This window comes from Muntiacus reevesi, chromosome 9 (genome assembly GCF_963930625.1).
Source record: "Muntiacus reevesi chromosome 9, mMunRee1.1, whole genome shotgun sequence".
NCBI classification, from domain to species: Eukaryota; Metazoa; Chordata; class Mammalia; order Artiodactyla; family Cervidae; genus Muntiacus; species Muntiacus reevesi.
The window spans coordinates 28,388,221-28,412,453 of record NC_089257.1 but is presented as its reverse complement, the minus strand read 5'-3'; positions in this window follow the sequence as shown (position 1 = coordinate 28,412,453).

Genomic DNA, 24,233 nt, shown 5'->3' with positions numbered 1-24,233 from the left:
AGACCCCAAGAAATGTGGATGTATGTTTTCATTTATGAAAGTATTTAGAACAATTATAAAGTGCTAGCACTGTTGTGAAGCTTTTTTTTTTTCCAATTTTAACTTATTTAATTCCCATAACAACACGATGAAGCAAGTACTACTGTTATCCCCATTTTATAAAGGAAGAAACTGAGGCATAGAGAGACTACGTAATTTATTCCAGGTCAACCTTTCTTAAGTGGTGTGTGTATGCTAAGTCGCTTCAGTCGTGTCCAATTCTTTGTGACCCCATAGTCTGTAGCCCACCCACCTGTCCATGGGATTCTCCAGGCAAGAATATTGAGTGGGTTGCCATGCCCTGCTCCAGGGGATCTTTCTGACCCAGGGATCGAACTCATGTCTCTTATGTCTCCTGCACTGGCAGGTGGGTTCTTTACCACTAGCACCACCCGGGTAGCTTTAGTGGTAGAGCTACCATCTGGATTCGGACAGTTGGTTCTAGAGTCTGCACTCTTCACCACTACATTCTGTTGACTATCTAACATAGAATGTCTACATTTGACAAATTTAAAGAAATAAGGAGTGGAAAACCAAAGATAAGAAAACAACAAAAGATGATTTGGAAAAGAATAAAAAAGAGACAAAAATAAAATGTTTGAAAGTAAACATTTAATGAACATGTTAAATATCTGAAGAGATAATTAGTGAATTCAAGAAATATTTGAAGAAAGCATTCAAAATGTAACACAGGAAAAAAGAAAATGGAAAATAAGAAAGAGAAATTTAAAGATATAGAAGATAGAATGAGATGTTCTAATAATTTAATAACCTAATAATTAAAATTTTAATTGCAGGTTTGAAAGTAGAGAGGATGGATAATATAATAATATCTGAAGCAAAGATAGCTGAGAATTTTTCAGAACCAGTAGAAAGACCAAGTTTAGGAAATACAGTACATCCCTGGAAAGATAAATTAAAAAGGAAATTTATGCCTTAGATGTGTTATAGGGCAGCTGGGGAACTCCAAAGACACTGAGAAAATCTTAAAAGCAACCTGCAGAGAAAAGGACGGCAAAGGACTAACAATTAGACTGTCAGGCTTATCAAGAGTTATAGTGGATGCAGGGAGTCTGTGGAATAATTATTCAGTGTTGAAGAGACATAACTATCCATTGCACATCCAGAAAAGCCACATTTCATAAATGAGAGTAAAATAAAGTTAGTTTCAGATAAACAAAAATTAGCAGACATTTAGTGAAGAAACTCACATCCATCTTTCAAGATTCATCTCAAATGCTGTTTCTTCCATGGAACTCTCTGAATCCCTATAGTATTTTTATTTGAGCCTTTCTCATGATTGTTCCCAAATTCAGACATAGACTGAAATTATACATGCCTTTCCACAATTCTCTCTTGCCCTTGCCACTTCTCTTACCCCATTCCACTCTCAGAAATGCCCCAGGACCTCTCTGGTGTCTAACTCACCTTAACTTTTTGTATAGTTTCTATCATGATGCATGTAGTCAGGGCATGGTTAGTATTTATTGAAACCTCCTGATCAGTCTTCTCCGATGTGTTTCATGGACCATCGATTCCAAAAGAGCCTCATTTCTAAAGGGGTTTTATAGCCAAACCTTCTTCAGAATGCTGAAATTCACAATTTAACCCAATTGAAATTAAACAATTAAACAATTGAAATTAAACAATTTAGTTTAACCCCACATTTCTCCAAAGTTTTGCCCACAGAACAACTCCTTCCACTCTTTATTCCATGACTATCCCAAGAGACTGGTGTTTCAAAGAATACATTTAGCAAAAATCTGCAGAAGGCAATCACTTATTTGAATGTCCAAGGCCTGGAGTCAACATCTTGGATCCTGCTTCTACACAGTTAATTGTTTAATTAGTTCTAAGTCATTTATCCTCAGGTTCCTTATTTATGACACCATTAGCAGGTGACCCCCTCTAACTCTAAAATTCTATGAATTAAAGGGCATTCCCTTTTATAGTCAATTGGTCAGTCATTCTACACATACTAAATTCGTACTAATGCCAGTATGTAAAAGGCTGGGCACGCACTGGTGAACAAGGTTAGCATAGTCACTGCTTTCATGGAGTTACACTGAGAATGACTTTTAGAGCTCACTATTAGAACATGGTTTTTGGATTTCCAGAATCAAATGTCTTACAGTTAAAAGCTGGGAATTTACTGCTTCATATATTATGTACATCAGGCTGTGGAATAAATCTTTAGAATCTGAACTTACAGTCTAAGGAGGCTTATGATTCTGTTTCACCTAGAAGCTCCATTGTAAGCATCAAAAACTGAACAGGATCACTTAGGTGTATCTAGTCTTTAAATCTGCATGTTTAACTTTCCTTGTAAAAGGCTTAATCCTCTATAGTTTAAAAAGCAAATTCTAAATGACAGAGCATCAACTGAGCACTGTTGTGTATAGACACCATTCTAGGCCCTTTACATGTATTATCTCACATAATCCTTACAAGAAACACAAAAACCAAGTACAAATATTTTTCCCATTTTATAGAGGTTAAATAACCTGCCCAAAGTTACACAACTGGTAGGCTTTGACCTCAGGCAGTATGGATTGTCAATCTGTGCTCTGAACCTCAATTCTAAACTCTTACTATTCCTAGTCATCAAATACTGTTCAGTAGGTTTTCTGCTGAAAATTTAAGGGTTAACATTGCTGAAGAGCTGAACAATCATATGGGATTTTTAAATGTCTAACACCAACCAGGTAGTGTACTGAGGAGGTAATGAAAACTTAAAAAAAAATTTTTTTTGCTAAGCACTAATCTTTGTGATTATAAGTGTATCCATGTGCCAGAGAATATTGAGATAATAAGTTAACATAAAATTGGTGGTACAGTTTTAAACCTGACAGCCCTGTGTGTTTGATATGTTTTCTGAAAGTAATTTTAAGATAAGACTCCACTCTCAACCTTAAAATTCATTCTTCAAAGATTGCCAATACCACACAGTATTTATGGCATTGTATCAATTACATAGAGAAAAACTATAATGCTAGGCGTAGAGGATGGGTTTAGTTGTAAAATAGAAAAATAACAAAATATAATCAATGAAATGTGAACCACACAGTGTCAGTGAGAATTCTTGGCATTTAGTTTTAGAAGCCATTTTGCATGGAAATGAGTAAAATATAAACACAGTGCTTTATCTAGGATATGACAAGAAACTTCAAGATTGTAGTGTGCATTAAGATAACATTCCAAACCTATCCTTTCAAGTTTTCAGCCAAGAATTTGTTTTTATAATTTCTTTGGCAAACAGCTAACCTCTACTTGAGAATATCAATTTTCATGCTTATGGTCCCAATCCCGTTGTGTGTAACTGTTAACTCGCTGGGTGACCTTGACTAAATCACTCCCGGCCAACCCGACCCAAATGGAGGAATGGGATCTCTCAGGCCCCTTCCGGTTTTAAAATTCTGTAGTTCTAGCCTATGGATCATGACATAAACACCATAAAAAGTGCTTGCTCGAAGATTGGATTTTTTAAAATTTGTTCTATTTAAGCATTTTAAAATGAGCAGTGCTATAGCCCGCTGCAAGGAGACTGTAAACTCGGGCAGCCAGGGGCCTGTGGGTGATTTACTCAGGTCTGATGCTCGTCAGCAGCTGTGCTGTCTCAAGTCACCGAGCACCTTGTGTAGCTCACAGAACAGTCCATCCACATGCTCCCCCAACACGAACGGGGTCTGAGAGATTCTGGGCGAAAGAACCGCCATGGGCCGTGGCACAACCTTGGGCACCCTCCAAAGACGGAAGAGCTGGGGCCCTCCTGACCCCCTGCTCAGATCCCCCCCTGGAGACCGAAGGGCTCACGCCCCCAGCTGCTGCGAGTGTTGGCTCTGCTCGCGCCTTCCACTGAGACCCTCTCTGGAGGGTCTTCAGCTGCTCTGCCCAAACCCACACCCCTGTTCGGGGCAGCCGACATCCAAGGACGGCAGATTCCGCCAAACAGCCAGCCTCGTGCCCCACTGAGGTTTAACGCCGGAGGGCCAGGCCCGTGCTGGAGCTCCTGTGGGGTGCGGCCACCGGGGCTGCACCATCGTGCAACTGCTCCCTCGGCCAACAGATGGCGCCCCCGAGCACGCCCCAATCTTCGGTGACCAAGATCTGTCTCAGAATCGGCTCCAGAAATCAGAACCTGCCGCGGGGACTTAGAGACGTGAGTTCGAATTGGATGCGCTTAACTGTGGGTCCAGAAGGACATGTCTTTTCCAGTAAAACGGAATAATAACTACTTCATAGAATTGTTTATTATATGAATATGAAGAAATGACTCCAAAGCACGGTAGTGAATGACTAGTAGCAGCAATTTAGCATTTATTAAATGTGAGGTGCTGTTTTATGTACTTTACTACATAAGAACTCTATGGGAAAGATAATATCCCTAATTTACAAATGAGGCAACGGGACATAGAGAAGTTATATAGTTTCTCCAACATCACGTCGAATAAAGTGAAGAATTCAGACTCAAGCTACTGGACTGCAGAAACCACATTCTTATCTAAAAACTTTGCTGCTTCCTAATGAGAAAGGAAAATTGTTTAAATATTTGGATGATGGTAAACAAAAGCCCAGTAATACCACCTGATTCAAGATGTAACTTGAAAACAAAACAATAATAAAAGAAAAATTTTACAAAGAATTTCTGTACTCCCATTGTTTATTATTACTATGTTGTTTATTATTATATTATTAATTATATGATTTATTAATGTATTGTTTATATTTCTGTGTTGCTATAGATAATTTATTTCTGCTTCAGATCAATCATTTTTCATCAAGAGAATGGATAAAACAGGGTGGGGGACATATCTGATGTGACAATGGTTGCTCTATAAGATAATATCTTTGTGCTATCTGTTTCTATTTTAATGAAACATGCACTGAGTTTCTAATTTAATGAAATGTGCTAGGTGCAAAGTCAAAGAATAAAACAACGATATGTTTCACTGTTAGACGGTAATTTTGTATACTAGTAGGATTTAGGTTATATCGTATTTCCAACAATTCATAATATCCCCCTCCCTTGGGTCCTTATAACAGATACACATTATCACAGAGGAGATGGGCACTGTGACAAAGGACCCTGCTATGCCCCTCTTGATCCCTCCTTGGCAGTTTACACTTGAATTCAGTTCAGATTTGTTGTCTGTTAGCATCCAGTGGAAGGCATTTGTTTCACATGTCACTTCTAATCCAGAGGAATTTATACCATAATTTTTATCTCAGAGGATAATGTGTTAACAATGCTTTTTGGATCCCTGTTACACTTCTCAGGTCAGGAAAGTCTCTTTTACTCTTTAAGGCACAAGTCTGTTAAAGCTTTTATGATTTGCAAATAAAGTGTTTTTTCATCTGCTATTAGATAACTAAGGTATAAGAGAGTTCCTTCTACACCAAATAAATTAAACATCTAAGTAATTTATAGCTCCAGGTACGTTTGCCAGACTAGCATAACTGAATAAAGCCAACAGATTAAATGTTCCCTTGGCAATCAGCAAGGGTATGAGATACAGCACCTGGGCTGCCCCATTGGGTCTCATTATTAAATCACAGACAAGAGTTCAGGATCCCAGGGTCCCAGGTGACGGGTAGGACAGACTGGAGGACAGAGTTTGCTCCCTCAGGTATCATAGCAGTCCTCACTTCTGATCTTTGGAAGTGAAACACTCTTAATACAATGGGGATAAAGGAAGGGGGGCAGAAGGAGGGAGGAAGACAGAGAGACAGATTGACTGCATGTTTCAACGAAGAAAGACTAGTTACTTACATAACACCAAGTTGTAAACTCATCAACTTAACAGCATTTATTTGCACCATCTCAGAGCAAAAGTTAAAAAGCGGGAATATTTTGTATACAGGACCACTGTGTATCACTCTCAAGGGTCAGAACAAGAAGTAGTTTTAAAAAATAGACTGTGTTTCCCTCATTCTTCTTTCCAGGTTTTGACCAGCACCCGCCTTTGTATAGAAAAGGAAGGTCTGGTTTCCAGAACTGATGGCAACAGCAGAGAAACATTAGAGCTCAGGATTTAGGGAGTTATGTGTAATATCCAGTCTACTTCTTGGGAAAGTTTTATATGCCAGAAACCAGTCATCTCATCTTTAGCAAAGGGAATTTATTAATCAGAATATGGTTTTAAATTTGTACATTGGATGATGGGAAGGTTCAGATGATCGGTGGAAAGATTAGGTGGGAGGCAGTAAACGTATATTTAGTGGAAATCCCACTTCTAGATCCCGTTCATTGCACCTGGTAGACAAACAGGGTCCCATTAAAAATAAATAAATACATCACTTTCCTCTTAAAAGGTCTCGTGGAAATCTAAATGCTTTGAGAAAAATATAGAAGGTAGAACTATGCTGATACTTCTTTTTTTTTTTTTTTTTTTTGATACTTCTTAAGTATTGTTTGCACAACTTCTCTGAAGATGAATGAGATAGAGAAAAAGAAAAGACCAAAACATTCCAGGTATATTGTATACTGACACCTCTAGTTATTACTAGACTTCTGGTCCTGTGATAGGCCCTCTGTGAGGGGTGAGAATCAGAGGGCGGGAGGATAAGGATGGTGCGTGCGATGATTTAGAGTGCCTAGCTTCCCTAGTGGCTAGGGACAGATGGTAAAGAATCTGCTTGCAATGCAGGAGACATGGGTCCAACCCTTGGGTCGGGAAGATCCCCTGGAGAAGGAAATGGCAACCCACTCCAGTATTCTTGCCTGGAGAATCCCACGGACAGGGGAACCTGGCGGGCTACAGTCCACGGGGTCACAAAGAGTCAGACATGACGTAGCAACTAAACAACTACAACAACCTCCAAAGTATCTAAATTTAAGGTAAAACTATTCAGTTGTGTTCATTGCCGAATTCTCAGGGAGTACACTAACCTTTTCATTTCCATTTAGGAAGAAAGGGTGGGAAAGAAGCTTTGCCTAGTGCATGAGTGTGGCCTTGAAAATGTCCTATTGTTGAACTATTGTTGTATTGTTGAGTCTGCAGCCAGGAAGGCAGAAATCACTGCGGCAAAGCAGGTGTGAACGTCCCCCCACTTCAGAGGCAGCGCTCTTTGAAGCTGGAAAATCAAGGACGCTGGTACCTTCAAGGAAACAAGGATATATTTATCACAACACCCAATTGGCCAGTGGCCTTCCATTCCTCAAGCCTGCCCTACTCCCTTCGCTGGCATCCGCCCAGGTCCTCACAGACAGAGCTCTGTGTCCCAGATCGCTCAGCCGGAGGAGCAGCCCACTCCCGCACCCTTTGAAAGTGTTCTTAATCTCTTTCTACTGCGCTGCTCTTGCTGACATAAATCCGCCAGCCCAGGGGGCCTCCAAGCCCCCCACAGAGGGAGGCCCTCCAGGCCAAGTGGAGTCTGAGCAGCAAAGGCGCAGAATTTATGCTTCCTCTCACCTGTGCGGTCTGTCTGCGGCCCGACTCTAGGCGGTTTTTGAAGGTTTGATTAGAACCTTCCAGCTCCTCGCCAAGTCTGCCATCATCACCTTAGTCACAGAAGCAGACTTCTCAAGGCCATTGGAAGTGAATAACAGGGACTGTCAGCTTCATTATTATATTTGAAATGTTGAAAGCAGAAGCCTAATAAAATAAGTTCAGAAAAACAAAAAGAGCCATAAATTATCATTTGAATGGAGTGGCTAAAGAACTCCTTTAACTCAAAATACCTGGGGGCTATTTCTCAATTATAACAATAATCCAGTATTTGGTTTCCTTCCCTTCACTGTGCAAGAGTCTTGGCTGTGTTCTCTTAGCATAGATTCTTTTCTGCTTTTGTGATCAAGTGTCTAAAATCAAGAGTTACACAACAAACACTCCCTGTCCAACTCCTTCACACACACACACACACACACACACACACACACACACACACACACCCCCATACTCCCCACTCAGCCTTGGTCCTAAAATGTTAAGTTGCTCAGTCATGTTCCACTCTTTGCAATCCCATGGACTATAGCCCACCAGTCTCCTCTGTCCATGGAATTCTCCAGGCAAGAATACTGGAGTGAGCAGTCATTCCCTTCTCCAGAGGATCTTTCCAAACCAGGGATTGAACCCAGGTTTCCTGCATTGCAGGCAGATTCTTTACCATCTGATCTGACAGGGTTCTTAGGGGTCTACTGAAGTGTGCTAATTCTTTTTGATTGCAAGGAATTTATTCTACATTATTAACAATCAGTATTCATCACAAATTTACATTTTATTTATTTTAAGAGTAAAATTTTATTTCCTTCACTTCGCAAAGACTACCTATGGTAAACTGATATATTTCATTAAAAACATCATAATGGAAGCATTATTTCCTGTAAAGTCAAAAGCAAACTAGGGATGCCCACATCACTGTTATCTTTATAAAACGTTTTGGATATTCTAGACCAGTGGGTCTCCACCGGTGGTAATTTTGCTTCCCAGGGGACATTTGACAATGCCTGGAGCCGTTTTTGGTTGTCACAACTTTGGGGAAACTATTGCTGTCTAGTGGGTAGAGGCCAGGGATGCTGGTAAACATTCTACAATGCACAGGACAGCCCTCACAACAAAGAACTATCCAGCCTAAAATATTGATAGTGCTGAGTTTGCGAAATCTTGTTCTGTACAATGCAGCAAAACATAAAACACAAATAAGAGAAATAAAGTTTAGAAAATAACTAATTTTTATTAATTGCAAATTATGTATATCACCTAGAAAAGCAAATAAAATCAATAAACACACAGTATTAAAATTTATAAAATAATAAAATAGCTGGATAAAATATTTTCCATTATGTGGGAGACTAAAAGTCTTTAAGTTTTCCTATGGGTGTATTTATCTATTCTATAAACATTTTCCAAGAACAAAAGGATTAGTTTATAAAAGAATACTCAAAAGGTATGAGAAGACTTTTGCACTTCCAAACTGTGGAAACAACTAAGAAATTTTAATAATCTAGCCTATAATACTGCAATACAAAACATAGGAAATCCAAGTAGACATATCTTCCCAAACCTTAAGTTGGACTTAAGGACTTTTTTTTAAAGGTTGTCTAGAATATGAAAAAATTATTTGAGGGCAGTGAATACACACACACACACACACACACACACACACACACACACATGCTCCTTTGGTAGACAAAAACTTTCCCAGTGTTCTTAAATGAGGACAGTATTCAAATATATCATAAAAATCTAGATAATCTATAACAATAGATTATTTTGCTTCAGCAGATCATATTGTAAGTAGAAGAAAGTTTCTTTAAGGACTGGCCCATATTTTATTGATTTTCCCATCTCCATAACTGACACATATTAGGAACCCAATAAATGTTTGTGAATTAATGAAATAAAAAATAAAAGCAGTGAGAGATGATCTTTGAACTTGCTAGTAAAAAGTCAACTTACAACTCTAGGAGTTGTAATTCAGCATCTAAGAACCCACTTCTGAAAGACTGAATGAATAGTCAGCATTTTAATAGAAGGTTTTGTCTCATGTTCTAACCATATATATATGGTGAGCCAACAGGAATCAACCATGGATGTTTTACCAAGAACAGTAAACTCAAGTTTTAAATGTTGAAGACCTGAAAGAATCTATGAATACTACATGATATATCTAAGTCTATCAAATGTTTTCCTTGATCTTTCAGTTCGTTTTCATAAGCCTTCAAAATTTGAGGAGTAGGGAGGGAGGAAAGAAACAAAGGAAGGCTGGATGAAAAGTAACAATCGGGAAAGAATCAAAAGCCTTCACTTTATCCCTTCCATTCAATCTCATAGCCTCTCCCTAGAATCTTTGGTCCTGAATATTTAATAATGTGTATTTCATAGTTCCAAGAGGACAAAAGTCTCACAACCCAGTTTCACATAAGGTCATTTGACATGATGTAGTGGGACAGGTTCATGGTCCAAGAAGTCCCAGACTAGTTCACAAGGGAACATATTCCAAAAGGTCATTGTCCTTTTTGATATAAATTTCAAAGCTTAGAGACAAGAAAAATAATAGTTACTATTCACTGAAAACTTTCTCTGTGCTAGACACCTTCTTAAAGATGTCTTAAATTTTTCTGGGCTAACCCTTTTTACAGCCCTCATCTTCTGATGAGGAGACAGATGTTATAGAGGTAACACGGGCAGGCCACCCACAAACTGGCAGAGCCAGGATGGGAATCCACACCTGGCTCTCTAGTTCTAAATTAAGTCTAAGTTCTCTCCAGAGGGTGTAGGTGGGCTCAGTAGTTGCTGTAATCAGGCTTAGTTTACCCAAGACATGTGGGATCTTAGTCCTCCAACCAGTCCCTCAAAACCAGATCCCTGCATTACATGGCAGATTCTTAACCACTGGACCACTAGGGAAGTCCCCTGGAGGTTTCTGACATTTTCTGACTTTGTACAGATAAACACGTTCATCTTCCTGATGTGTTGAGAATAGACTGAAAGAATCAGGATAAAACAAGGGTGAACAATGATGGGAATATTGTAATAATCAGGAAAGAGATGGTTATAACCAAGGGGTAGCAATGAGATATAGTTCTTTTAAAAGGGTCTTATTGGCTTGGATATATTTTCAAGGTACAGCATATAGGATTTCCAAGCAGATTGAGCAGGGATATAAGAAAAAAATACAAGACAAAAGTCCAGGAGACAAGAGGAACCCTGAAGTTTTCTGCTCCAGCAAGTAAAAGAATGGAATTGTCACTAATAGAGATGGAGAGAGAGGTTCAAAATGATTATTACACTTCAAGAAAGGGTAGAACAACCTGGGCTGCAGGTATAAATTGGTCTCAAAGTCCATGCTATAGACAATAACTTAAGAACTTGGAGTTTGAGAATTTCTACCTGTTTATGGGTGTTGGAGGAGAGCTTTCTAGAAGTTACAAGAATGAAAAAACTAATTAGAAAAATCTCAAAAAAAAGAAAATCATAGTTTGAGTTATGATTTTTAAAGTCCTAATCCTACCAAGCTTTTCCTTATAGGCCCTTTCCTATCCTGCCACCTCAAATAAACTCTGTATGTGCCCAAGTTCGTTCTGGCCATCACTCCCAATTGGAAGGGAGGTTTCCACAGTAAACTTTAGAGAAACAGTGGTTCTTTGCTTGTTGACACTCTTTTAGGACCACCATGAACTCAGGCACTCCTTCCACTCTTCAGTTCATTGAACTACTAGCCGTCTTGGACCTCTTGGCCATTTCAGAGTTTTTCTGGGTTGACAAAAGAGGAAGATGGCAGGTCAACCCAATCATTCAAATAACTCTGCAGTGTGTCAGGAGATTCATCGGTGTCCTTATCACTTGTGTTTTCTTATCTTAGTTATAAGTCAGCCTATGAAAGGGAAGAAGCAATTGATCATCGTAGGAATAAAAGACTGAGCTAGACTCAAGAGCAGATGTCTTTTCTCATGAATGTAGGAAGTCTCCCCTAACATCTTCACTATTGCCTTGTTTGTGTTAATCTCCTTTAATCCTCACAACACGGAGAGGTGGCATTACCTATATTACAGTGCGGAGCAATGAGGCTCAGAGAGGGTGAGCAACCAGCCCAAGGCCACACTTGGCCCTGGAGGTGACAAGAACCAGCCTTCCCACCCAGGTCTTTAGGGGCTCTTACTTCTGTGCCACATTTTTTGCCTTATAACATGAGCAAATAGTGAAAGGTTCAAAAGCAAACCAGATAGTCTCTAAGCACAGTGATAGGCAAAGATGATTTGTCTTCTCTTTAGAAAGGAAATATCCGTGTAGGAGAAATTTCACCTTTGAATATGGAAATTACACTCTTGTTTACCAAGAGAAAGTAGTTCAGTTCAGTTCAGTTCAGTCGCTCAGTCATGTCCGACTCTTTGCGACCCCATGAACCACAGCACGCCAGGCCTCTCTGTCTGTCACCAACTCCTGGAGTCCACCCACACTCATGTCCATTGAGTCTGTGATGCCATCCAACCATCTCATCCTCTGTCATCCCCTTCTCCTCCTGCCCTCAATCTTTCCCAGCATCAGAGTCTTTTCAAATGAGTCAGTTCTTCACATCAGGTGGCCAAAGTATTGGAGTTTCAGCTTCAGCATCAGTCCTTCCAATGAACACCCAGGACTGATCTCCTTTAGGATGGACTGGTTGGATCTCCTTGCAGTCCAAGGGACTCTCAAGAGTCTTCTTCAACTCCACAGTTCAAAAGCATCAATTTTTCAGTGCTCAGCTTTGTTTATAGTCCAACTCTCACATTCATGCATGACCACTGGTAAAACCATAGCCTTAACTAGATGACCTTTGTTGGCAAAGCAATGTCTCTGCTTTTTAATATGCTATCTAGGTTGGTCATAACTTTCCTTCCAAGGAGTAAGTGTCTTTTAATTTCATGGCTGCAGTCACCATCTGCAGTGATTTTGGAGTCCAGAAAAATAAAGTCAACCAGTGTTTTCACTGTTTCCCCATCTATTTGCCATGAAGTGATGGGACCGGATGCCATGATCTTAGTTTTCTGAATGTTGAGCTTTAAGCCAACTTTTCCCTCTCCTCTTTCACTTTCATCAAGAGGCTCTTTAGTTCTTCTTCACTTTCTGCCATAAGGGTGGTGTCATCTGCATAGAAAAACCCTTTATCCATGCTTAAAAGATGTGATAACAAAGACTGGAATTTTCTTTTTACTATTTGCTCAAAAGAATATCCAAATTCACAACATAACATAAGATTATGTATGTGTGTGTGGGTGTGAGAAAGAGAGAGAGGGAAGGAGGAAGGGATGGAGAAAGAGTAATAAATACTTACTCTGGGTAGGTACTCTGTTAAGCATTTTCCAAACTTGATTTCTCTTAAACTTTGCATCAATCCTATGAAGCAAAACTATTATCTCCCCTGTTTTACTGATGAAGAAACTGTCTTTCAGGATAAGGTTTTTGTATCTACCTGTATTATACGAAGCTTATGAGACCCAAGATCCCAACCCAAGTGAACATGAGTAACTCCTCATTTTCTCTACAGCCCAATGCATACCATTTGAAAACTGTTGAAATGGTTGCTGAAATGGCTACTCTCAATTTTCTCTCATGAGCATGTACATTGGCATTTTTCAGGCTGGCACTTTGGATTCAATCATAGAAATAAACATATTCTTTTGGCCCAACAATTTCATTCCTAGAAATTTTCCCCAAGAAAATAATCAGGTGTCTGTGTGCCAATATTAATGTGTAAGTTCTGTATGTTATTGTGTATTTATCATTAAATTATTAATATTCTTACTATACTATTAGATTCAAGTGTCTAATAGGAACTAGGCTAGATCCATTATGACACATCCAAATTAAAATAATATGAAGTCATTAAAAATCAAGATACATTGTGAACACAAGCAAGTACTATCTGAATTATGTAATACATATATATAATAGATGTATAATAGACATTGAACACATACCAAAAGAGATACAGTAAACTTTCTGAAAAGACATGACCTCATTTAATTTAGCTCAAGGCTGACAAGAGGCCTATTTTAGCCAGAAATTCAACGCGGTGTCTTTGTGAGGTTCTGTAAGAATGAATACACCTTCCCACTGCTCAGGGAACAAAGTCCAGACTTCTTAACTTTTAGGCTGTATAGCCCTTAAATGACTGGTCTTCTGATCATCTGTCCTCCATCTTTCTGCATTTCTCACTATGCTCCCTGCACACAGGTCTTTCTTAGTTCTTTGGTTGTACCTGCTCAGTCCTACTCTGATGCAGGGCCTTTGCACATGCTGTCCCTTCTGCTTGGAATGATTTACCCATTCTTCCCATGGCTGGCTTTTTTCTTCAGGTCTCAGCTTGAACGTCACCTCTTCAGGGAGTCTTTCTTTGACTATGAAATGTAGAGTCAGCATCCTCTGTTATTGTTCTCCACAGCCTCCTGCTCTTTTTCTTTTCTAGCATGTATAATAACCTATCATGATGTGTTTATGTGTTTTACTTGTTCCATGTCTGCCTTCCCAAAGAAGCTATGCCCCATGAAGTTAAGAGCCACTTCTGTTTTATTCACCACTGTACAGTAGATGCCTGCTCAGAGGTTATTCATGGTAGGCACTCAAAGCCTTGCTGAATGAATGAATAAATGAACAAAGTTAACAGTAAGTTATTAGACACTGATTCTGTATCTAGCAAAATGCTGGGAACATTTAGAAACTTGTTGGTAAAAGGAGACAGGGACAAGGTAACGGGTGGCTGATAATCAATGTGAATCAGTGTAGCGTGAAGGCTATAGGAATTCATGCAAGGAAATGCTTCACTTATTTCTAAACCATCTTCTAAGAATGGCTCATTGGATCTGAACTGTGTCCTGCATCCTAGAGGGAATGTGAACTGGAGAGCAATATCAGTGAGCACAGATCTCCTGTTTTCTAAAAGGATCTAGGGCCGGGAACATAGATTGAAGCAGTCATTGCACCACTTTCCATGGACTCACAGCATCTTTTGCCTCACACAGTCCCTCAAAATCTGACTCCCTTATCTATGCAAAGAAAGAGGACCTGACGTCCTGCAGTCTGAGGGACTATGTCCGAATCTGTCCAAATCCTGAGAGAGTGATTCACAAGTAGAAGTCATGTCTCCTAAAGAACCACACGCAACATACTAAAATAGTGGGGGGAAAAGAGCAGTCACTTTGTGTTGAAAGAGAAATTTTATATGTAAAATTGTGTAGGAGGCTTAAAAACAATTATAGGAAAAGCAAAACAGATAATTCTACACATTAACTGAATATTTTCCTCCCTGCAGATTCAAAAATAGCAACATGTATCTGATTTTATAAACAGAACACATAGGGCTAGCTTAGGGTCCATCAGTTTCCTAGGGAGTGCTGTCTTCAGATATGAAAGTGGGTGTTTGTGGTGGGGGCTGAGATGGCATAAATATTTTCCAAGCCCTATTCAAATAGCAACTTCTGTCTGTTACCAAGCTATCAATTTTTCCAACAGTTGATTGCAAATTCACCTCATAAATCAATCTGTACAAGAGGTCAGAAGCCAACCACAGCCAATTAAAACCTCTCAGCAATAATTCATCCAAGATCTGAGTAAGGATTTTTTTTACAAGTCCTAGGAGGCTCTTGTTTATTCTAATCAGATCAGTAGAGGAAGAACTAAATTGGGTAGGACCCGCATTTTTCTCTTATCCTGGGACACAAACTCAGATGTTTTTATAAGGAAAGGAAGGGGAAGAGGAGAATGATATGAGGAAAGAGTGGGCTGAAGAATTTAGAACACTTTCTCCACATAACGTAGTGTTCCCAGGGCTCTCCCCAAGGCTTGATCTGTTTCTGATTTCCCCTGCTTGACCTGGGGAGCTTCTATTCCAACCTATTTGGGGTCTGAGTCCTGTCAGTAATGTGTCCAACAAATAAATACAGCTCACTACATTTACTGAGGGGCTGTGATGCATCAGATCCTGTGGAGGACTGAAGGAAATGCAGTATGCTTGCTGCTTTTTAGGAAACTTCAGACCAAAGAGGATTAACCAGGTGTGAGAAAGTGCTGGAAAAACTAGGAGGCTATATGTGCTTGTGCGTGTATGCTAAGTCGCTTCAGTTGTCTCTGACTTTGCAACCCTCTGGACTGTAGCCCTCCAGGCTCCTCTGTCCATGATATTCTCCAGGCAAGAATGCTGGAGTGGGTTGCCATGCCCTTCTCCAGGGCATCTTCGTGACCCAGGGATCGAACCCAGGTCTCCTGCATTGCAGGCAGATTCTTTACTGTCTGACCCGACAGGAAATCCAGAAGAAAGGAGAGTTTTGCCAAGCTCTAGCATGTTCTCTGGCCCCTGATGCCTGCTCAGTGTTGGCTATAACTAAGCACAATATTGGCCTCTAGGCCCTGCCAAAGTGCTCCCTGCTTATCAGCTCACTTTGGTTTCAAGACGTTCCCTCCAGTCCCAGGTCTAACCAGACTCTTGATTGATCACCCGTGGGGTCTGCAATGATGTCTACTGGAGGTTAGGCCTGAGGAAGTGCAGGCTCCCGCAGTCCTGTTGCGCACAGCCTCCTGAGCCTCCTCCCTGGGGCTGCACAGCCCACGGGGCAGCCCCTGCTCTGTCCGAGGGGCTCAGGGAGGCTCAACTCTCCCGCCTGATTAGCAAGCCTCTCATTTAATCCCCACCTCAGCCAGCCTCAGGTGCACAAGCAAACCTTCCAGCTCCTTTTTATAATAGAATGCTTTACTTTCTAATTATAAATATAAACTAATTATAAATATTATAAAAGCTTATTATAACAATTTGAACAGATGTGAAGGGTATAAAAGAAAAAATTAATAGTCTCCTTACCTCCACCCCCCTATCTCTCTCCTAGCTACCACCATGCTAAGGTAACAAGTGGAAATTATTCTGTGAATATCCATCCTCCCACGACTTGTAAATATCATAAAAATACTTTTGAAGTGTTTATAGACTTCAATCATATAGATGCACATGCAATCATATAGATGTACATGCCATCATATAGATGTATGATTAAGTATTCATCTGCCATATTGCTTTCTTTTCCCATACTGTCCAAAATATTTTGAACATCTTTATCTCTCTGGTGGCTCAAATGGTAAAGAATCTGCCTGCAACGCAGGATCCCTGGATCTGGAAGATCCCCTGGAGGAGGGCGTGGCTGCCCACTCCAGTATTCTTGCCTGGAGAACTCCACAGACAGAGGAGCCTGGCAGGCCATAATCCATGGGGTCACAAAGAGTCGGACCCCACTGAGTGACTAGTATCCAGAAACTCTAGACAGAGCTGTGAATTCTTTACCCACAAGTTCTGCAGGACATTAAAAAAGTAAATAGAAATATCAGCTTTGTCTTCCGGGTGACTACCTTTTAGGTTTCAACCTCTTCGGTCCAAGACTTTAAGTTCCAAAAACCTGTGAGTTGGGGGAAGTAAATCAAAGAGTCATAACTTTTATTTCTCTGTAAAACCAGAGTATTTGTGGCTATTTATGGTCCATTTCCCTGTTCTCAGAAATTCTCTTTGTCTTCAGCTTTTTTGTAGGTTTGGAGACATATGCAAAGAAAAGCTAGCAGCAAAAGGCACTATCTCCCTCTCAGAGATCTCTGCAACTACCAACACATGGTCCTGCCTGAGAATGAGGAAACGGGTGTGCAGACAAGTTTTGCCCACTCCGTGGTCACCCTGATCCAGCCCTCAAGCACATCAGCCAGGAGCGCAGGGCCCTTCAGAAAAATACCACAACAAACAGGGAATACCTGAGACATTTAGCTGCTGAAACAGCTGGCATTTTAATGAAACTGGCTGGGGCAAGTCCAAGAGTAGCTAGGAGTCACCTTTCTCATCAAGTCCTAGGCAATTTCCGAGAAAATGAACATGAAGCCAAATCCCGCCCCACACCCAGGGCTTCAGAGAGACACAGAGGGAAGAGTAGATGTTCACGGTGGTCCTCTTCCCTTCCTCTGAATTCATCCACAGCAGTCCTGGCAGGAAAAAACCACCTAAAGGGATGAGACTGTTCTTAGGATGACTGACTCAGGTTCTCTCTCTCAACTCCTAGGGCCAGGAGACCAACACGTCTCATATCCACCCTGCGTTGGGGCAAGAGCATAGATAAAGAGACACAGCTGAGTGAATCAAGATAAGAGCTGAGAAAAAAGTAATGCATCTTGGGAGAGAAAAAGGTGCTCTGACACCAAGCTTAAGCCCCTAAATCCTGCCCAGCACTAACAAGGATAAGGAAGCTTCCTCTAGCTAGAAAGAGAGCAGCCCTCGCAAAGTTACTTATCACTGGCCCACCACGTTTATTATTGTCTGAGAGATAGAGAAAGTGACCATGTTTATGGTAGGTTAAAGGAAAATTGGAACATGGGATTTGTGAGACTCCTGGAGCTGATGGAGACTAGAAAGTAAACATCACGCAGCATGGAGACCCACTCTGGTAGACACACATCCACACTCCCCAAGCCTGCTCTGAATATGTTTACCACTGGACTGTGAGCTTCCTGAAAATAGGGCTGAGGGTTTATTCCATGTACATCTTCTCCCATTTACCCTTTCATAGGAAATGAGATTCATGAAGCAGGAGCTCAATAAATATTTGTGAAATGAACTCTATCAGAGGATGGAATCTTCTCTGATTGTCAGTGAAAACAACTTAATCTTCAGCTAACACTATTCAGAGTCTGAATTACACTCTTCAGGGACAAGACCAGCCAGGACACAGGAAAGAGTCAAGCAGAAGTTAAACAAGATGCTGTTTCCAACCTTGACAATAGATTGAGTAGACCAGTTTTCACAAAAGAGATGACTCCATCTGTTAAAATAAATTTTTTTTTAACTTTCCCACTTACACTCTTTTAACGTGGTGATCAAATCTCTATTCTTTTTTCATTTTTGACATGAGGCTTAAGATATAAGTAAATATACCCCAGCACAGTGCCTGGTATGTACAGACACCCCCACCCATCCCCCACCCCCAGGGCTGGTTTCCATCTCCTTTCCCTATCCTGTGCACTTTAATTCATGGAAGTTGGAGTAAACTGATGCAGATTCTTTCCTGAGAGCTCAATTTGGCAAGAGGAGGAGGGATGAGGGCCCAGGAAGAGTATTAGTGAGGAGCTGGGGAAATAGTTCTGTTTTGGTGAATTTGCCTGCAAAAAAGTACACATATGAATGGCTGCAACTTCAAAGCCTCTTGATGCTTTTAAGCCAGGATGAACATATTCAAGAAAAGTCTAACTGATAGGGATCTAATTCAACTATCCTCAGAAAACACTTCCTACAGTATGTATTGTAATTTGTTATATCTATTTCCTCATCTCCCTACTCTAAAAAAAGAAAACACACAGACTTTATGAAGAACACTATGTTGACTTTCTTTGAGCATGACCTAGAAAAACAAATGACAATAGAAAATGTCCCACAAGTGCCGATAATGAAAAGAAATAAAACCTTTGCCCAGTCCTCCAACCCCCCCACTTTTTGAATAATGAAATGTAAATTATTTGATAATTTAAATTATTTGGGGCCTGTTAGACATTTACTTAGAGGAAGCATGCAGATTCATAATGTTAAATAATTAAATGTGTTCTTTTGTTTGAAAGTTTTTTAAATTCTACAATGAGACACAGAAAACAGAAAGAAAATATCTGAGATTCTGTAGAAATTTAATCTATATCTATCTATCTATATATATGGGTTAAAAAATGGTATTGCAGGTAACTCTGCTTTGTGGCTAACGTCAACTCTGATATGAGCGTTACTCAGTTTTTGAGACATCTTTCACAAATTTGGCACTTCTCAATTTGTGTATGACTCCTTAGAAGTTTTTGATTGAAAAGCTGCAGAATTAAATCAGAAAGGCCAAAGCGAGACTCTGAAGCCATTTTCCCCTCTGAGTTACCCTGATTCTGTTAATATTTTTTTCTTCTAAATTTTTCTTTCCCAGTCATGTTTTTCCAATACCATCATTTTAGTTTCAAATACTATCATAACTGTGCTTTCAGAACATCAACATTTTGCACTGACATTATAAATTATTCTTTTACTCAGAAAATATTGATTAAACTGCCAATATGGTACCAAGAAATGAGTTTTAAAAGACAAATAGCATCTTTGAGTCTACTTTTCCTATAGCCCGGCTTTTTAAAACCATAGTAATATTTCAGATAGCTTTTTTTATATGCCCTAAAAAATAAAACAAAAATTAACCAGGATACAGAGGGAAAAGTAGATTGCAAATACTACAAGTGAGGTGTGTAACTACACTATAGGAAAGAGGATGAAAAGAGCTGAGTTAAGCAACCATGGAAAACAGTATTGTTTTGACTGAATATAGTCAGGCCAACGACAAAGAGAACTACCTGTAAATATTGTCTTCTACTTAGTAAAGATGTCTTATTAAAAGTTTATTGAGACAAATAAATAAATAGGTTATGGATAATCACAGCCTGATTTCTCACTGTTAGTGAAAGCCATTGTAAATAAAGAAAAGGAAAAGGTTAACATGAACCCTGTGGTGTTGAATTGAAATCCAAGCTATCAGTATAAACTGATAATATTATATCAATGTTGGTGGCTCAGTCAGTAAAGAATCTCCCTGCAGTGCAAGATACTGGGGTTTGATCCCTGGGTGGGAAAGATCTCCTGGAGAAGGGAATGGCTATACACTCCAATATTCTTGCCTGGAGGATTCCATGGACAGAGGAGCCTAGCAGGCTACAGTCAATGGGGTCACAAAGAGTCAGACACCACTGAGCGACTAACATTTACTTTTTTCATGTATGTATATATATATATACATGCAATGCATACACAGATCAAAACATGATGAAAAATACATACAGAAATATAGGTGGGTATAGATGGTACTGATGAGTATATATGAATGGTTTATAGTTATATAATTTCCTAGTTGTGAGAGGACCTAGAAACAATGGTACCCAGTCTCAACATTCACATCCAGGGCCCAGATCTCCATTTCTAAGCATCATCCTCCAATAAAAGGAACCAAGGCTCCTTGGAAAAGTGGCCGAGCAAGGGCAGGGAAAATACAAATGGGAAAAAATGCAAAGTCCCAAAACATGTCCCTCAGGATATTTATTAACTTCAAAGGGAAAGATGGTAATTCTTCAGTGGAAAAACTCTTCAGATACTACCTTAACCAAATGATCAAAGTTAAAATTACCAGTTATAAAAATATACTGACATCATGGTCCCCTTGATTTGAGAAGGACGTCACATAATTTCTAGTGTTCTGGTCAAAAATTCATAACCTTGCTCTCATTATGAGAAAGCATCAGACATCCAAATTTAGAGATATTCTACAAAACAATGGTTATTCTTCAAAAGTGTTAAGGTCATAAAAGATTTAGAAAGCTTATCACACTCTCTTAGAGACTTAAGGAGGCTAAGAATTAACAGCCAGGTGCAATGTAAGATGCTGGATGAGATGCTGAAACAGAAAAAGGACACTGGGGAGGGAAAGTGGTGAAATTCAAATTGTATCAATGTTAATTTCCTGGGTTTGATGATTATGCTGTGGGTCTCTAAGATGTCAGCATTTGGGGAAGCTGGGTGAAGGGTATCTAGGAACTGGCTACTCTCTTCATGCAACTGTTAGATAAGCTTAAAACTAGTCAAAAATAAAAGTTTCTGAAAAGATGTAAGAATATTTTTGCCCTTAAAGAGAACTTAGTGGGAAATAATAGTGGAGGAGACTGGGGGTTAGGACTCTGCCTACATAGTACAATGCTGCTTCTGACAGCTCCAAGCTCTGTTTACCCACATACTTACCACCTTCTAACACATTATGTGGCTTACTTATTTGTTACATTTAGTGTTTCTTGCCTGCTCCCTTTCTAAAAGACAGATTCTCTGAGGGAGGGTCTTTGTTTACTGGTTTATCTTGAGATCCCAGAAGAGTTTTGGCACAATGGAAGCAATCAACATATACGTGTTTGATAAATAAATGATACATATTTGCAAAAGAATAAATCCAAGACAGCCTAATATATAGAAGATGTAGCAAACTCAGATGCTTCAAGGCTTGGCCCAGCAACTTAAATACATCAAGAAGTGACTTTTTTTACCAGTGTATCTCATGTGACCCACATAGTTCCTGGAGCATAGAAGACAATACATATTTGCTAAAAGGATTAATATGAGACATTTTTTATTAGTTGGATGCAAATTATACATCTGAAATTTTAATAGTATTTTGATTATGTGCTGGGCTTAGTCGCTCAGTTGTGTCCAACTCTGCAACCCCATGGACTGCAGCCCACCAGGCTCCTCTGTCCATGGGGATTCTCCAGGTAAGAATACTGGAGCAGGTTGCTACGCCCTCCTCCAGGGGATCTTCCCAACCCAGGGATCGAACTCAGGTCTCCTCCACTGCAGGCGAATTTTTTACCAGCTGAGCCTAGAGTGGGTAGCCTATCCTTTCTCCAGGGGATCTTCCTGACCCAGGAATTAAACTGGGGTCTCCTGCATTGCAGGCGGATTCTTTACTAGCTGAGTTACCAGGAAGCCCTTTGATTATGTAAACATCACTATAATGACATACATAATTTAAGGAAAATAAAATTAAATTTACTGGTCAATGCAAAGATATTCTGAATAATATTTTTTTATCTGCTCCATGCTAAGAATTTCACTTCCTCTATGATCTAAAAAAGAAAAGTTTGTTGAAGGGAAAATACATTTCTCAAAAATGCTGTAGCGATAGTATCATATGTTGGTGGCAATGTTAATTACTGTAACTTTTCTAGAAAGCATTCAGAACTATGAATCAGGAGTATAAAAAAAGGTGCTTAAGTTTTCACATAGCAATTCCTCTTCTGGAACCTGTCTTCCAAATTGAACCATGTAGACATAGTCATCACAGAGTTGGTTATACAATTGAAAGAGTAACAAAAAAATGAGTATCAACAAGGTGAAAATGGGTACGTACATATTAATATACCCAAATTAGGGACTATTTTGCAGGCACTAAAATAGACGTTTATGAATCACTTTTAGGACCATCAGAAAGTGCTTATGCTAGAATGTGAAGTGGAAAAGAGGAGGATACAAAGCTGTATGCTGCTGCTGCCGCTGCTGCTGCTAAGTCGAGTCAGTCGTATCCGACTCTGTGCGACCCCATAAACGGCAGCCCACCAGGCGCCTCTGTCCGCAGAATTCTCCAGGCAAGAATACTGGAGTGCGTTGCCAACAAAGCTATATAGGCTGTATTATCACAATAATAAAAAATATTACTGTAAAAATGAGAATTTGCATGGTCCTAAAAGTGATTTCTCTGTGTCTTTATACTTTGCTTTTCATTCTGACCCCAGTTGGTGTATACTATACTTTTAAAAGCAGAAAAGATGCCAATGATAAAATATAAAAACATTTGATTGATTAATCTTAAAAATGCTATGAAATAGAGAAAAAGTCAAATGCCAAAATGAAATTTGTATAAAAACTTGTATAAAATTTGTATAAAAACTTATAGTTACCAGAATAAATGCTAAATGGACCCAAGATCTAAATGTACCAATAAAAAGTAAAGGCAGAGCACTATCAAAAAGAGATTCCTTTATAATCTGCAGTGAAGAAAGCCCAACTGTGACTCAAAGGCTGAAAGTAATAAAAGGAAAAAATAATAAATTTAAATGCATTAAAAGCTTTTTATTGAGTAACAAAATAACACCATAGGCAAACTACATCAGTAATAACAACAAAACACAAAGATGGCAGTAGGGATATTTGCAACTTTTATTTATAATAAGGACTAATTCTCTAATATATAAAGGGCTCCTAAGAAAAAGAGAAAAACTTAATAGCAAAATGGGCATAAAACATGACCATACAGTGTATAGGAAAAGATATACAGATAACTCTCTAAGTACACAATAAAATGTTCAACTTCTTTCATAATAAGAGAACTGTGAACTAACACGGCCCTGAGACACCATTTCTTACCTATTAGCTGGCAGAAACCCCAAAGCTTGATACCACTGTGAGGCTGTGTGGGAACAGGTTTCTCACACAGGTTTAGTAGGATACAAAATGCTATGTTCCTATGGAGGAGAATTTGGCCATATCCATTAAAATTATACATGCATTTACACTTTGGCAAGCAATATTATAAGAGTCTGCTCTGAAAACAAGTCTCCACAAATCTGAAACAATGTATGCATGAAAGAATATAGTTATTCACTGCAGCATTATCTCACGGCAAAAGATCGGAGATGGCCCACATGTCTAATAAAAGGGAGCTGTCAGGATCATCCACATAATGGAAAGTTTTGCAGCCATAAAAGAGAACTATGAACCAATACAGAGATCTCTCCAGGATATATTGTTAAATGAAACACAATGAAGTTGCAGAATTGCATTATAGTAATAGTAATTTCTACCTTTTATGTAAGAAAGAAGACTCTTAATGTATATGTATTTGCTTATTTTTCTAAAATAGAACTACAGGAAGGACAAACTGCAGTAGGATTAAAATATTTATTATGAAGAAGAAGGGTTGGGGAGGGGAGTGAGACTTCTATAAGGATATAAAAAGGAAAGGACATTTTTTATATCACCTGGACTTTTGAACACTGTAAACACTACTACTATTAAATGTTTATATTCTAAAAAATTCTTATATCAAATGGAAAAAAACAAGCCCTCCAGTTTAATCAAAACAGGAATAAATGAACTTAACTGTACATCAAATTGATATCATAACCACACAGAGAAAAGAATTTTTA